This window comes from Sciurus carolinensis, chromosome 11 (genome assembly GCF_902686445.1).
Source record: "Sciurus carolinensis chromosome 11, mSciCar1.2, whole genome shotgun sequence".
NCBI lineage: Eukaryota > Metazoa > Chordata > Mammalia > Rodentia > Sciuridae > Sciurus > Sciurus carolinensis.
The window spans coordinates 13,062,767-13,078,457 of record NC_062223.1 but is presented as its reverse complement, the minus strand read 5'-3'; the positions used below and the strand labels follow the sequence as shown (position 1 = coordinate 13,078,457).

The 15,691-nt window shown below is 48.4% G+C and overlaps 1 pseudogene; it reads right to left on the bottom strand.

Annotated features, from left to right (window-relative positions):
- Positions 1–12,275: 12,275 nt before the first annotated feature.
- Positions 12,276–13,442, bottom strand: LOC124958825 (heterogeneous nuclear ribonucleoprotein A1-like; annotated as a pseudogene).
- Positions 13,443–15,691: the final 2,249 nt, after the last annotated feature.

Here is a 15,691-nt window from a genome sequence, read left to right as displayed (position 1 = left end):
AAATGGCCTTTTATCTTCCCCCTCGCCCTTGGGGTTGTCCTTGGAGAAAAACTGATGGGGCTGACTGGCAGGTGACAGGTGCAAGCCACCGTGAGGCTTGTCCCAGGTGCAAAGTGGATGTGCATTCGTGGGTAGCAGAACTGAGGGTAGGCCATCTCCCCTAGATAAGTCCTGCCTTCCACATCTACTCTTCTCCAGTCAGGTCTTTTGACACACATGTGGCAGACCCATCAAGACCTTTTTTTGGGATATTCACAAATGTGCAACTGTGAGCTGGACTTCCAAACTTATTTGCATTTTGAGCAACTCTACTAAAATACTAAAACAAGTTGCGGAGAGAATTATGATGCCTCTTTCTCAGGTCTTTATCACATTCATCTTCAAAACAAAGTATGTTATTTCAGAAAAAAATAATTGAGCAGTGCTAGAGTTACAATAAAGTCAGCAAGAGGATGCTGCTGGCCAAGAGATACCTTACTTAACCTGGGAGAGGAGGTTAGGAAAGGCTTCCCTACAAATGATATTGAGCTTTGAAGGAAAAGTTCCTAGTGGAAAGCCAAGGGGAAGAGGGAGACGGGGAAGGGAATTCTAAGCAGAGGGAACAGCCGAATTATGTGCCACATTATAAAGGTGTGGAAATAGATGACCTGTTCAAAGTAGCTTAAGAAAGTATTTTGGCCTGGGAAGTAGTGGGATGAAAAGGTTATTCTATAACAATAACCGTCAGTGAGAAAATGTAATGAAAGAGAAGATGATGAAGGAAAGAAGAAACCTTCAGTTACATTGGCAACAGAAGCTCAAAGCACATAGGGATAAAGTTAAGAAGTATGAAGAAAACGGTGTGCTTACTCCTGGACTAGGAAAAAACAAAAACAAAGCAACTAGTGTAAGTGAAGAAGCACCATCTCCTTCATGGTCAGCCTCCATATTGTAAAGATGTCAGTTCTCCCAGAATAGGCCTATAAACTCAATGCAATTTTCATAAAATGCAGTGTATTTTTGGTAGTGGTAGAAACATGATAAAAAGATTCTAAAGTTCATTTGGAAAAGTCAATGTGTAGAATAACTGATAAATACTTGGGAAAAATAAAAGTGTGAGGGTGGATTTGTTTCCCTGATTTTATATCTATATATCTATACCTATATATAAAATGCTGAAGTATACATATAATATACATATCTATCACAATAAAGGAACACATTGATTCCTTTATTGCACAAGAAGTGACTAGACCAACACAATAGCCCTGCTGACATATGTACAGGAACTTGAGGGCTTTTGAAATTAGGGAAGAAAGAATGGATTCAACAAATAATGTTGAAAGAATTGATAATCATGTGGAAAATGATTCACTCTGTATTTAAAAATACATTCTAGAGTAATTTAAAGTCCAATCCTTAGAAAAAAACATGAAGTTTTGAGAAGATTATCTTTTTACAATTTTGGTATATGGAATGTCCCTTTGAAGCCGTCAGAAGCCATAAGACACCTGGCAGATTTGACTACCTAAAAATGAAAAACTGGAAAACAAGATGTAAACAAAATTAAAATAGAAGTGACAAATTGGGTTGATGTTATTGATAAATTAAACAAGATGGAAAGCCATGATATGTATTTATATGTATGATTTTATATTATGTGCTTTTATTTTCCTTTTCAGTACTGGGGTTCGTATGCAGGTCCTCGTGCATGCTAGGCAAGCGATCCACCATTAAGCTACATCCCCATTGTTTTGTTTTGGAACAGGTTCACACTGTTGCCCAGGTTGATCTTGAACTCCTGGGCTTGAGTGATCCTCAGCCCCCTGACGGCCGGATCACAGACACTTGCCAGTGCACATGGCTCTATTACAAACGTGTTGTCACTCCCTTTCGTAAGGGCCGTATGGTGGTTTTCTGACCACTACAGGTTGTGAGCTCCTGGAAGGCAGGTATTGCTTCTGTCTTTGTCCCCGAATCTCTAGTCTTCCCAGCATTTTGTGGGGTCTCATTTCTTGGTACTCAGTATTTGTTGCACGAACAGATGGATGTATGGTTGAATATGGAGGATGAATTCCAGTCAGGCGAGAGGGCTAGGTATCCATTGGGGGACAATGGCCCTCGATCTCCATGAAACAGAAAGCAGATTTAAGAGAGATGGAGAAGAGAGAACAGACAGGGTGGGGTGGCTGATGGGATAACATGGGGACTGGGAGGTGGGGAGTGTGTCAGAATGCCCCCGGCACGACTTTCTAGCCCGGGTAGCTGGACGGTTGGATGGCACAGAGGGAGATGTAGGTTTGGGGGAAGGCTGTTGGGCAGCCAGCTTGATTTTGGATTGGATGAGCTGAATTTCAGGACATCCAGGTGGATAGAGCCAGTATGAAGTTGGACCCACAGGAAGGAAGCCAGCTTGCTGTAGAAAGTGGAGTTCATGAATCAGTAATGACTCCATGCTTATTAAACACCCACGTGGCTGCGGTAAACCCGCAGCAAAACCAGGGACAGCTTGTGCCGTGGAAGGTCACTGAGCGAGGCCAGCTGTGAAGAATGGAGGAGAAATGTGTGTGTGCATGCGCACACGCTTTTGCTTGGACCTCCAGCCCGCGTTTCACAAACCCTGGGTGTCAGAACTACAAGCCATCTCCAAGCCTTCAGATTTCTTCCAGAGATGTGGCCTGGTCTTTGGACCTTTGTTGACCAAGCTTCTGACTCCCCATCCTCCTCCCACCCTGGCTCCTCTTGACTTCGAGGAGGCTGGGAGTTTGGCTGGGCTCCCAGGACAGCTGCCTCCCAGGGCCAGGAGCAGAGGGAGGGACGGCAGGCCACACACGAGCCAGACTGCTTGTTTCTGGAGGATACCAGCTCATTCCAGAGCAGAGTGGGGTGGGTGGGGGTGGGGGGGGGGAGTGAGGTGGTGATGTGAGGTGGCGGGGAAGGTTGCTGCCCCACCGTGACTCAGCACTCTGCTGATCCCCAGGGCTTGGGCTCGGGCTCCAAAAGTGCTTAGTCACAGAGAAGCCAAGTCAGAGGGCCTGGAAGGAGGAGGAGGGAGCGCCTCCATTTCATAAAGGGACAAAGAGAGGCTGGAGGAGGGACAAAGGGGTCCTCTGGGTCACCTTGACAGGGCCTCACGTGGTGTCTTTTGGCAAAAAAGGGGACATCACTTTTCCTACCTCTGTGCTTTCGCACCTCACTTGCTCTCCCAGCAGGTGCTGCTCCTCTCTCTTCCCCTCTGGGGACTGGGCCTCTGCAGGGACAGTTGAGGATTCCACGGCAAAGCCATGGTGGACGTTTGGGAGGGACCGTAGGACTTCCAAATCACTGTTTTTTGTTTTTTGTTTTTTTTACAGATAAGGAGGTAAGGCTCAAAGAAGGCGAGGCTTGCTCAAGGTCGTAGAGTTAGTGGCTGAAACACAAGCTGAAAATGTAGGACGGGCAGGCGTGGAATGTCGCGTGATCATTAGAAATGCTAACTGTGTTGCGGGAGGTGTGTCTAGAATAATGTGATGCAAAAAAGCACAGCCCAAAATAGTTCCCGCCAACTGATTACAAGGAAGGGAAAAAATGACAGGGCCGGGAATCTAGGTGAGGTTTGGAGAATGGGTCGAGTGATATTTTAACCGAGGAACCGGTTTTGTGAAAGCACGGGATTGCCCAGGCACTCAAGCGTTGCCGGAAGTTAGAGTGCGGGAATTCAAGAAATTGGAAAGAACACCACTTAATCAGATTCGGGTACATTTCTGGATGACACAACCAGCTCATTCTGAAAGCTTGTCTTTATTTCTTGAGTGCTTGTGAGGACATGTAGATGCTAAGTCTAGGAACCCAGAATCCTCCTCTTCCAGGTTAAGGGTGGGGATCCACAACCTGGAATGTCAGAGAACAACTGAATGAAAGGGTCATTTTTTCTTTTTCTTTTTCTTTTCTTTTTTTAAAAGGCAGCTCAGGCCTTACTGCCTGAGGAAAGCCTTCTCAGAGCCTGGCTGGAGAGCCAGTGCTCACACCTGTGCCAGAGGCTGTATCGCTTGGGCCCTGACTGTTTGTTTGCTTCTCTGGACTTTGAGCTCTTTTTTACACTTTGTCCCCAGCCCAGTCTGGGGGCCCTTCCAGTTCCAGCAGTTTGCAGCCTGGATGACTCTCCTCTGGAATCATCTTACCCAGTGGATCATCCCTCCTTGTGGCCCACAGATCCCTGGGCATGGAGGATCTTGCTCATGCTATATCCTTCTCAGTGACCCCCGTCCCCTGCACGTCTGCCCATATCCTAGAAGCTTTGAGGAAGCCACCTGGCCTCTCTGAGCTTTGGTTCCTGTATTTATCTGGAGCCAGGCTTCGCCCATGCTTCCTCAAGCACCTCCCCTTTGGGTGCCCCCTTTGCCACACTGCATATCCCATGCCATCTGCTGGTACCCAGCCTCAGGGCATGCCAACATCACCCAGTCTCTGCTCCTTTGGCCAGATTGGGAGAAGTGGGCTGCCTTGGAGGGAGCTAAAAGAGAAAGGTGATTTGCAAGCCTTGGCAGGGTGTCTGCAGCCAGGCCTGGGAGCATTCCCTGTGGGATCAGGAACTCTGGCTGCCTCAGCCTGCACCCCAGGGAGTCTGTGGAAGCCCAGTGCTTCGAAGGCTGGTGGAGATGGAGAAGGTGAGGGAGGTCTTCGAGCACAGTCTGGGCGTGGGGAATCCCGGACTCCCTTGCAGCGGGCTGTAGGGAGGAGAAGCGAGGAGAAGACACAGAAGCTCAATAGGAATCGAGGTTGGCAGCCTGGGGCGAAGCCAGGTGGAAGCAAAGGGCAGCCTGGGGCAACCAAGTGGGAAGTCAACAGAATGCGGCAGCTGGCGTGGGCGGCCAGGTGACTCTCCTCCCACCAGTGAAGGTGGTGCAGTCCAGGCAAACCAGCATGTTTGGCAGGGTCAGCGGATGGGGACTTAATGGGCCACAGAGGGGACACTTGAGTGTCCTGCGAAAGGACAAGGACCCTAAAGTCCTTGCTATAGGCATGGAAGAGGCCTCCCCCAGCCTGGGGTGCTGCCCACATCCCAGGCTACCTCCTGCCTGTCCTCTCTGCGGCCTTCCCCTCCATCACCTGTGTCTCTCCTGCCTTGCGAGACACAAAGGCAAACATTTCACTTCTCAGTTAAGATCCTGCAAGGTTCACAGGGACATGATTGTGCCTCCTCTGTGTGACCTGAGGCCTGTCCCTTTTGCAGGCCATTCACCCCCGGGCCTTCTCTCCAGCCTCTCTGCGTTGCCCTTACACCTGGGGGTTCGGTGCAGCCGCTCTGCCCAGCCTACCTGCCCCAATTTGTCTGAAAATCTAACCAGCTCAAGTAGCCTCTGTGAGGTTTCCCCAGCTCCCTGCAGAGCTGAGAATGTCTATTCTCTGTGGCTTCCAGGCTTCTGGACACGTCTCCACTGCCCCGCGGTACTGCAGCGACCTGTCATGCTCCTGCCTCCCCTGCTGGAAGGGCAGCTCCTGCCTGTGCATCTTGGCGGTACCTTTCCTGTCCCTTCCTCAGAACCCAGCAAAGCACCAGGCTGACGACCGAGAAGCGAGGCTAGGTTTATCTTGGATTTAGCTCTAGTCCAGCACTTACTCACCTTCCTGTTATTGAGGGACAGGCCGCCCCCCACTTGCCTCATAGGTTGGTTTTTTCCATCTTCTGTAAGACCAGCTCTTTCTGCTTCCATGAGGAAGATGCAGAGATTGGGCAGGTCATTTCGTGGTTTGGAGATTACACCACCGCGGAGAGCCTAGGACAAGGCAAGCGGGGCTGGGACCAGATGGGTCATGGGGATAGTGACACCATGGTCACAGGCTCCACCACTCTGATGACCAGTTCCCTTTGTGACCACAGAGTGTTTCCTTAACTGCGGGAGTCTATGGACTGTCACAGGGACCAAGGGAGGAAGTAGCGACAGATGGATGTGACCAGCTCGCTACTAGAAAAACACCAAGTGCTTCCTGGGGATGGACTAGGGTGTCCTTGGGGTCATTGTCATTCCGTGTATAATGCGTTGGGCATCATGCCAGAGGGTTCACGCAAAGCAAGGTGACACCTTTGTGGCTGAAACCGACAACACCTCTGTAGAGTAGGTTGGGCGGGTCGTCTGTGCTGTAAGCAGAGTCCCTTTCCAAAGGAAGAAGCTGAATGTCACAGAGGTGGGGTGACGGCCTTGTCTGAGGCTGCCTGGAACCTGGATTCTCATTGTGGGGAAGTTTTACAGTCCGGTGCCCTGACATAGCCAAGGTGGTGACATCCCAAAATTCAGGACACTGGGCCAGAGGTGTGGAGGGAGAAGACCCTTGAGTTTCCAGTTCCTGGGGGCTTAGGAGATACAGTCCTCTCTTGATATGGGGGGCAGCGAGTTCCAGCAAATACAATGTAAGTGCTATGTAAGTCGCCGTTATATTGTTTAGGGAACAAAGGTGAGGAAAAAGTCTGTGAATGTTCTGAATGGACATGTTTTTTCCTCTCGAATGTTTCCCACCTCTGGGTGTTTGAGTCTTCTGGCCCGGAACCTGCTGACACGGAGGCTGACTGCATGGAGTAGGTGGAGAAGCAGCTCCTGCCCTGAGTGCCAGGCAGAGGGGTGCCAGCTCTCACCTTTGACCAACTTCAGGACGCCTGGGTTGGCAGTTGGCACTTTGAAAATATTTGTTGTGTAGCCAGGTGTGGTGGTGCCCGCCTGTAATCGCAGCAATTTGATAGGCTGAAGGAGGATCTCAAGTTTGAGGTCAGCCTGGGAAATTTAGCCAGACCCGGTTTCAAAAGAAATAATACGAAGGGCTGGGGATGCAGCTCAGTGGTGGAGCGCTTGTGAGTTCAATCCTCAGTTAAAAAAAGAAAAAAGTACTCGCTCTGATCTTGCTAGTGGCAAAGCTTTAAAAATGGCAGAATGAATAGACTGACTTGATTGGTAACTGGCATCTGCTTGGTGCAGATTTTGTAATTCTTTAGAAGGCACCATGGGGAATTCCAGGGCAAGGCTCAGACCCTGGACTTGACCTCCAGTTACCTCCTGAGTCTGGTCCATGGCTGACAGGCCTAGGAGGTGAGTGGGCAGCCTGGAGACCTCTGGCTGCTTGGTGGCATCCCTGAGCAGGGGCAGCTGGGTCTAGGCCCGTTCTTGGTGGTGCTTTGGAGCATGCTGTTAAAAGGGAGCAAGAATGGCTCCTCAGAACGCCAGGGCTCCCGTGGGGGAGGCTGTGCCCCAGGGCCTGGGTGGGGATCTCCTCAGTCCCACTTGGGATCTGAGAACCACACCAACTTTCCCACAGAACCTCAGGGCACTTGGAGCTGAAGCTGATCACCTGTTGGGGAGTGTAGGATCCTCCACCTCCAAATGGGGCCCTGCCAGCTCCGCCAGCTCCCGGGTGGGGGCCTGAGCTCTCTCTGTGGAGGACTCACCCACCGCTCCTGTGATCCTGGGGTCTCATCCTTAGACCCCTGTTGGCCTGAGTCTGACTGGCAGCGCCTTCCCAATGAAGCCGTTGTAGGCTGCTTCCGTTCCCATCTCTGTTCCTAGCTGCATGGATGATATTCTAACCCCCTTCCCGACATCCTACCTTTTATAAGCTGGAATCATTACTTGAAACTAAGTAGCTCTATTTTTTTTTTTTTTTCTTCTTCTTCTTTCCCACCTGTCCACCTGCCTTTTCAATTTTGTGGGTATGTTTGAGCAGTGGCAGGAATTCAGATGCTTGTTTTTTCTTTCTGGATTTGGTGATTTTTCCAGATCCATAATATCCACCCCTAATGCCCATCCCCCTTGTGGATACTGGATCCAGATTTTTCTCTGGAGAACTGCTTCCTTCCCTCCACCCCTGCTGTGGGCTAGAATTGGAACTGCCACCATCCCCCGACTCAGGGATAGACATGTTTTCTGTCACTTGCAACAAATCTTTCAATCAATTTGTAATTTACATAATCTAAATGGAGGCTGAGGTTGTGGCTCAGTGGTACAGCGCTTGCCTCGCACACATGAGGCACTGGATTCGATCCTCAGCACCACATAAAAATAAATAAGTAAAATAAAGTTATTGTGTTCATCTACAACTAAAAAAATTTTTTTAAAAATAATTTAAATGGAAACTAATTCCTTCTTAAGTCACAGAGTTTTTAAGCCAGAAAGGAGCCTTTGGGACTATCTAATTAAATACTTTCATGGAGCCATTCAATTAACATGTTAAAAATGGTAACTTTGTATTTGGCCATGGCTAAATTAAGAAACTGGGACCCACAGAGAAGAGGGGACCAGCCTGAACTGCACAGAAAGTTGGTGACCCAGTCAAGGCCTCTGACCTCCACATTCAGCCTTCTTTTGTGCTGTTCCTTTGCTTCCTGGGTTTAACTTTCTTTTCTTTTCTTCTTCTTCCTCCTCATCCTCCTCCCCTCCCTCTCTCCCTCCCTCCCTTCGTCCCCCCCCCCCCTTTGTTTCTCTCTTTCTCTCTCTTTCTTTCTTGGGATTGAACCTAGAAGATCTTTACCACTGAGCCACATCCCCAGCCCTTTTTATTTTTGTATGTTGAGACAGAGTCTTGCTAAGTTGCTGAGGTTCTCACTAAGTTGCTGAGGCTGGCCTTGAACTTTGGATCCTCCTGCCTCAGCCTCCTAAGTCACTGGAATTACAGGTTGGAGTCACCTTGTGCACCTCCATATTAAATTTCTATGGCAGTGTTTATACCTGAAAGGGCAGGGAGCAGTATATGCCAAGCAGTTATCTTTGTTTTTTTTCCGTGCAAAAGAGAAGTGGTAAAAACTGAGGAGGAAAGGGGAGGGGAGAAGAAGAAGGGTGGAGGGGGGACGTTAAGAAAAAAAGTAGCAAGGATAAAAACAGCATGTGTGAAAAATGTGGACCCCCCACACACACCCAAAGTCATGTGCTGCATAATGACCCTTTGGTCAAGGAAGGCCCTTGCATATGATAGTGAAACCATAAGATTAGAGTGGAGCTGAGACATTCTCATTGTCTAGTGACGTCACAGTGAAAAGGCATCACCTGCGCGTCTGTGGTGATGCTGATGTAAAATAAACAAACCCAGCACCGTGACAGTCGTCGAAAGCATGCCCGTTACAATTACGCACTGTGTGTAATGCTTGTGGTGCTTGATAATGAACCGCCAGGTTCCTGGCCAGTGTGTATCATGCTGCTTTTCACCGTTGTGTTAGGGTCGACTCCTGCTTAAGAAGGTTTGCTGTAGAGCAGTAGGCCACGGGACGCTGCCTCACGCCCTGGCGTGACTCCGTCTCTCCGTAGCATCAGAGACCACGTTGATGATGGCCCTAGACCATCCAGGTGTGCCAGGGACGCTCCGTGTCACTCGCATGACGATGAAACTGGCTAAGAACTCTCCCACTGGAACCTGTGTCCTTGTTCAGCTGTGCTTGTCGGTAGATCGACGTGAGAGTCACATCTCAGCCTCCCTGTCCCCGGGGAGAAGGACTAGGAGGGATCAACCGAACCATCTGTTCATTCAGCAGATGCCTAGCGAGGAGCCAGCCCTGAGCCCAGGGTCAGGCCTTGGGGACACCGGGTAGGAGACCGCACTGTCCTCGGGCACTCCTGGTGGGCCTAAGGCACATTCCATCTAAACGTCTTAGTAGCCACCTTGCCAGCCACACCTGCTTGCTGGTCAGGCTGCCCGCCGCCCAGGCGTCTACCGCTCGGCCCGGACCTCTGAGCAAGCACGTTGGCAGCCGCAGCGGAGGGGCTGAAGCTGCTCACACTGATCAGAAGGAGTTCCAAAGGCCAGACTGGGAGGGAGAGGGGCTGGAACCAGAGCAGTCAGGAACGCGCTGAGGCATGGCAGTTGTGGCCCAGACCTGGCCTCCCTTTTCTGTGGTGCCCCAGCTAGTCCCTTCTGTCTTTCAGGCAGTTGCTTCTTAGCAGCTGCGCCTGGTGCCAGACAGTTGCCCGACAGGTGGCAGAGCCGGCCGGGGCCGCCTGAGGTCCCGGTCCCTGGCACCCTGCCTTTACGGGATCCCCTCAGTACTCTGCTTCTTGCACACTAGTCCCTGGGGGGTTCCACGGCTCGGCGTGGCCCCATGTCTGTCCCTTCCTCAAGTCTTTCCTCCCCAGAGCTGACCCCTATTACCTGCCGAAGACCAAGCCTTTCTCCAAACCCCAGTCCCCATCCTGCCTCTGTGGCGACCTCCCGGATTCTGAGCTGGTCTCTTTCTCTCCGTCCTCCATCCAGCCTTTGCTCAGTGACAGTAGATGATGGTGCCATTGCAAGGCCATTCCTTCAAAGCACAGGGACACTGAGGACTCAGAGGACACAGGAGCCTCATTTTTATCTCAGTCCCAGGGCGGTGACTCCCTTCTTTCTTGGATTTGCCGCTTGCCCGCTCACGGTGCATCCGGCCACCCAGGACTCGGGCCAGCAGCGTCCTGGCTGCAGCTGGAGACCGTTCTTCCTCAAAGCCTCATCAGCCAGGCCTCCTCTTCGTGGACTGGTTATCATGGGAAGGGTTGGGATAACCAGCCCGAGGATAAGGAGCAGCCTCCGTGGCATAGGAATCCATTAGAAAAACACTGGGGTAAATCCGGCACAGTGGTGCACGCCTGTAAGCCCAGCAGCGCAAGAGGCTGAGGCAGGAGGATCGTGAGTTCAAAGCCAGCCTCGGCAACTTAGCAAGGCCCTGTCTCAAAATAAAACATAAAAGGACAGGGACTGTGACTCAATGGTTATGTGACGCTGGGTTCAATCCCAGGTGCCCAAAGAAAACAAAATAACAACAAACAAACAAAAATACCAAAAAGCCACTGAGGTAAACAAGGTGAGGTTATCCCCTTAACAGTTCAAATTACAGAATCGTTAACCATATGCACATCATTCTACCACGACTCTTCAGAACTTTTTCATCTTGTTTTGTGTGAAACTCTGTACCCCTGAACAATTGCTCCCCATTTCTCCCTGTCCCATCCCCTGGTAACCATGGCATCTTACTTTCTGTCTCCATGAATCTGATTGCTTTAGATAATTCATGTAAGTAAGTTGAATCATACAGCCTTTGTCTTTTTCAGTTGCCTTTTTTCACTTAGCAGAAGTCTTCAGAGTTTATCCATGTTCCTAGGGTATTACAGGAGTTCCCTCTTCTTAAAGGCTGAGTAATATTCCATTGTATGGTATGTCATGTTTTCTTCATCCCCCACCCCCAGATCCCCATCTGCCAATGGACATCTAGGCTGCTTTCACATCTTGGTTGTTATGGCAATGGGGTGATGGACATGGAAGTGCAGGTGGTCTCTTTGTGATTCTGATTTCATGTCTTTTGGACATATACTCAGAAGTGAGATTGCTGGATCCTACAGGGTTGTTCCATTTTTAATTTTTGAAGGAACCTCTATGTTGTTTCCTGTAGCAATGCACCACTGGACAGATGTACCAAGAGTGGGCAAAAGTACTAATTTCTCATCATTCTCAATTGTTTTTTGTTTGTTCGTTTTCATTTTTTGATAGGGAGTCTCACTTTGTTGGCCAGGCCGGTCTTGAACTAAGGAATCAAAGGATCCTCCTAGGGACTACAGGTGTGTGCTACCCTTTCTCCACGTTCTCATCAGCACTTGTTATTTTCTGGTTTCTGATAGTAACTTTTCTAATGGGTCTGTGGTGATGTCTCCTTGGGGTTTGGATTTGCAGTTTCTCAATTCTTAATGATGTTGAGCATCTTTTCACTTGCTTTGGGCCATTTGTGTGTCTTCTTCAGAGAAATGGCAATTCATGTTCTTAGCTCCTATCTGTTTATTTATTAGGTTCTGGGGGTTGAACCCAGGGGTGCTTTACCACTAAGCTACATCCCCAGCCCTTATTAGTTTTGATTTTGAGATAGGGCCTTGCTTAAATTGCCCCGGCTAGGCTTGAACTTGCAATCCTCCTGCCTCACCCTCCTGGTCCCTGGAATTACAGGTGTGTGCTAGTGCATGCAGCTCCTTAGACCATTTTTTTTTTAAAGACATATTTATTCAGCATCATGATCAGACTATTACATTTAGCAATCAACAGCATGGGTGCAAAAAAAAAAAAAAGTCTACCATTAAAACCCTTTGTTGGAATGCTTTACACTTTCCACAGAACAGAAACTAAAATAACCTGTTATACAATTAGTCACAAATACAGTCCTCGAGGGTTTTTTCGCCCATACACATGAGTATTGTCTAAACCATGTCTTCTTTGTAGCAGCGAGGCCCTGCCACCACTGCTTGGCTGAGTTCACAAATCTGTTGTAACCTGTAGCTTCCCTGTCCTTCTCTGGCTCTCCTCTCCTGTGAAGCTGTTTCCTGGCAGTATTAAAACCTTCTGCCACTGCCATAGCTACTGCTGCTGCTGGAACCGCCATAGCCACCTTGGTTTCGTGGTTTGGCAAAGTATTGGCCTCCACCACCGTAAGGTCCAGAGCTTCTGCCTCCAAAGTTTCCACCCTTCATGGGTCCAAAATTTGATGACTGATTGTTGTAATTGCCAAAATCATTGTAGCTTCCACCACCTCCCAAATTGCTTCCACTACCACCGCCAAAGCCGCCTCCGCCTCCTCCATTGTTATAGCTGTCATAGCTGCCGCTCCCGCCATAGCCACTGCCCTGGTTTCCATAACCCTGTCCACCACTTCCATAGCCTCTGCTTCCTCCAAAGTAACCAGGGCCGCCTCCTCCATAACCACCATCATTACCAAATCCATTGCAGCCATCTCCGCTGCCACCATATCCACCACCACCACGGCTGCCACCAAAGCCACCATGACCACTGAAGTTCCCTCCACGACCAAAACTGTCATTTCCACCAAAACCACCTCCGCGACCACCACCAAAGTTTCCAGAACCACGTCGACCCCTTTGACTAGATGAAGCACTAGCCATCTCTTGCTTTGACAGGGTTTTCCCCACTTCACAGCTGTGGCCATTCACAGGATGGTATTTCTGAATGACAATCTTATCCACAGAGTCATGGTCGTCAAAAGTTACGAAAGCAAAGCCCCTCTTCTTTCCGCTGCCTCTGTCAGTCATGATTTCAATAACTTCAATTTTCCCATACTGTTCAAAATAATCTCGTAGATGATGTTCTTCAGTGTCTTCTTTAATGCCACCAACAAAGATCTTTTTCACAGGTAAGTGGGCCCCTGGTCTTTGAGAATCTTCTCTTGAGACAGCTCTCTTTGGTTCCACGACTCTTCCATCCACCTTGTGAGGTCTTGCATTCATGGCTGCATCCACTTCCTCCACAGTGGCATAAGTGACAAACCCAAAGCCCCTGGAGCGCTTGGTGTTGGGTCTCTCATTACCACACAGTCCGTGAATGTTCCCCATTGCTCAAAATGGCTTCTCAGACTCTCATCAGTTGTTTCAAAGCTCAGCCCTCCGATGAATAGCTTCCGCAGCTGTTCGGGCTCTTTAGGGGACTCTGATTTAGACATGACGGCAGCAGGAACAGAGACTTCAATGATGCTTTCTCGGCAGCATCCACGGGCAGAAAGGAGTAAGCTAACCAACGTATCCTTCTTCGATCACTTTTAAATCAGGCCGTTTGTTGTCGGAATTCTTTATCTGTTCTTGATATCAACCTCTTATCTGATACATGGCTTGCAAATATTCCCCCCCAGGCCTTTGGCTGCTGTCTCACTTTGGTGATTGTGTCTTTTGCCGTGCAGATGTTTTCAAGTCTGAGACAGTCCTCTTGTCTATTTTTGTTGTTGTTGCTACCTGTGCTTATGGTAACAAATGAAATCAAAGAAATCGCTGCCCTCTCAGGTGCAGCTTCCCCTGCCCCCAGCCCCACCATTTCCTTCCAGGAGTTTTACAGTTTCAGCTCTCATACTTAAGGTCTTTAATCCATTTTGACTTAATTTTTGTCTATGGTATAAGACAAGGGTTCCTCTTCATTCTTTGGCACATAGATATATAGTTTTTCCAATACCATTTGTTGAAGAGGCCGTCCTTGTCATTCGTTGATACACAGTGGGGAAAACGGATATGGCCACAGATGTGAGCATTTATTTCCGGGCTCTCAGCTCTATTCCATAGGCCTGTCTGTCTTTACCCCAGCGCCATACTGTTTTGATCACTGTAGCTTTGTAACATGTTCTGAAATCAGAACGTGTGAGGCCTCCAGCTTGGTTCTTTCTCAAAATTGTTTTGGCTGTTCAGGGTCCTTGGTGATTCCATGTGAATTTTAAGAGTTTTAAAAAATATCTCTACAAAATTGCAAATGGGATTTCAACAATTATTGCCTTGAATCTGTAGCCACTTTGGGTGTGAAGGGCACATTAAGGATGGTAAGGTTGCAATCCATGACCACTGGGTGTCTTTTTATTTATATGTCTTCTGTAATTTATTCCGACAGTGTTTGTGGGATTCAGTGCACACGCCTCTTGCTTCTTTGGTTAAGGACTCACTTAATTTTTGAAAACCATTTTACTATGGGGAATTTCTAAAACTTGCCAAAATAGAAGAACCCAGTGAATTTCCACTTCCTACTGTGCAGCTTCCGTGTCACCAACCGCAGCCGCCCTTCTCTGTCTTCACCCACTTTCCACTTTCCACCCTGGGTTATTCTGCAGCAAATCTCAGACAATATCCTGCCATCTGTTTACGTGTCTCTAAAAAGGGGACGACTCTGCTTCTGGAACACACCACAGGGGACACTGACCCCTTCATACCGTCAACTCTGGTCCGTATTCCCATTTCCCTATTGTCCGACAATTGTCCTTTTTTTAAAAAAAAATTGGATGTTTGAATCAGTATCTGAACAAGATTTCAGAGTGGCTAACATGCATTGTAACTCTTTCCATAGATTTCCCTGCATCTCCTCTTTTCTCTTCTTCCTCTCTTTTTCTTTCTTTCTTTGGTGATGGGGATGCAGCTCTTGCACATGCCAGGCGAACACTCTGCTGCTGGGCTACTGAGCTGCCCCACCCAGGCCCCTGTCTTCTGCCTCCTCTCTTGATACCCAACCCCATTGGGATTTTTTTTTTTTTTTTTTTTTTTGTACTGGTCACTCTATCACTGAGCCACATCCCCAGCCCTTTTAAACAATTAAAAAAAAATTGAGACAGGGTCTCAAAATTTGCCCAGGCTGGCCTGGAACTTGTGATCCTTCTGTCTCAGCCTCCGAGTCGCTGGGATTACAGGAACGCAACACTGTGCCCGGTTCCACTCAGGATCTTGCCGACTACATTTTTGTGGAATTTTTCAACATGCTTCTCTGTGTCCTGAATTTCATGCAAACTGGCCATTAAATCTAGAGACTTGATCAGATATATTGGACATAGTTTTTGGCAAAGTCATGCTTCAGGTGGTATTTTGTTCTTCCATCTGGAGGTGCATAATGTCTGTCTATTTGTTAGAAACTGTTGATCTATTAACTTATTGGGATGTGCAAAATGGTGATACTCAAATCTGTCCTTCCTTCTTTATTTATGATGTGGGATATTTGTATGGAGAGGACTTCCCTTCGTGAGCTATTTGGTTACCCTGAGATGTAGTTCTTAAGGAGAAGGCAGAAAAAAAATGCTTGGTTTTTCTTTTTATTTTTCAAATAGTAAGTTGGTTTTCTAGTATTCACTGTAGTCATCAGTTTCCCAATATTATAATGGAATACCTGAGGCGATTAACTTATAAAGAAAAAAAAAGGTTAATTTTGGCTCATAGTACTGAAAGTAACATTCCAAGACCCAATGGCCCCTTTGCTTTGGGTCTCCAGTGAGGGTGAC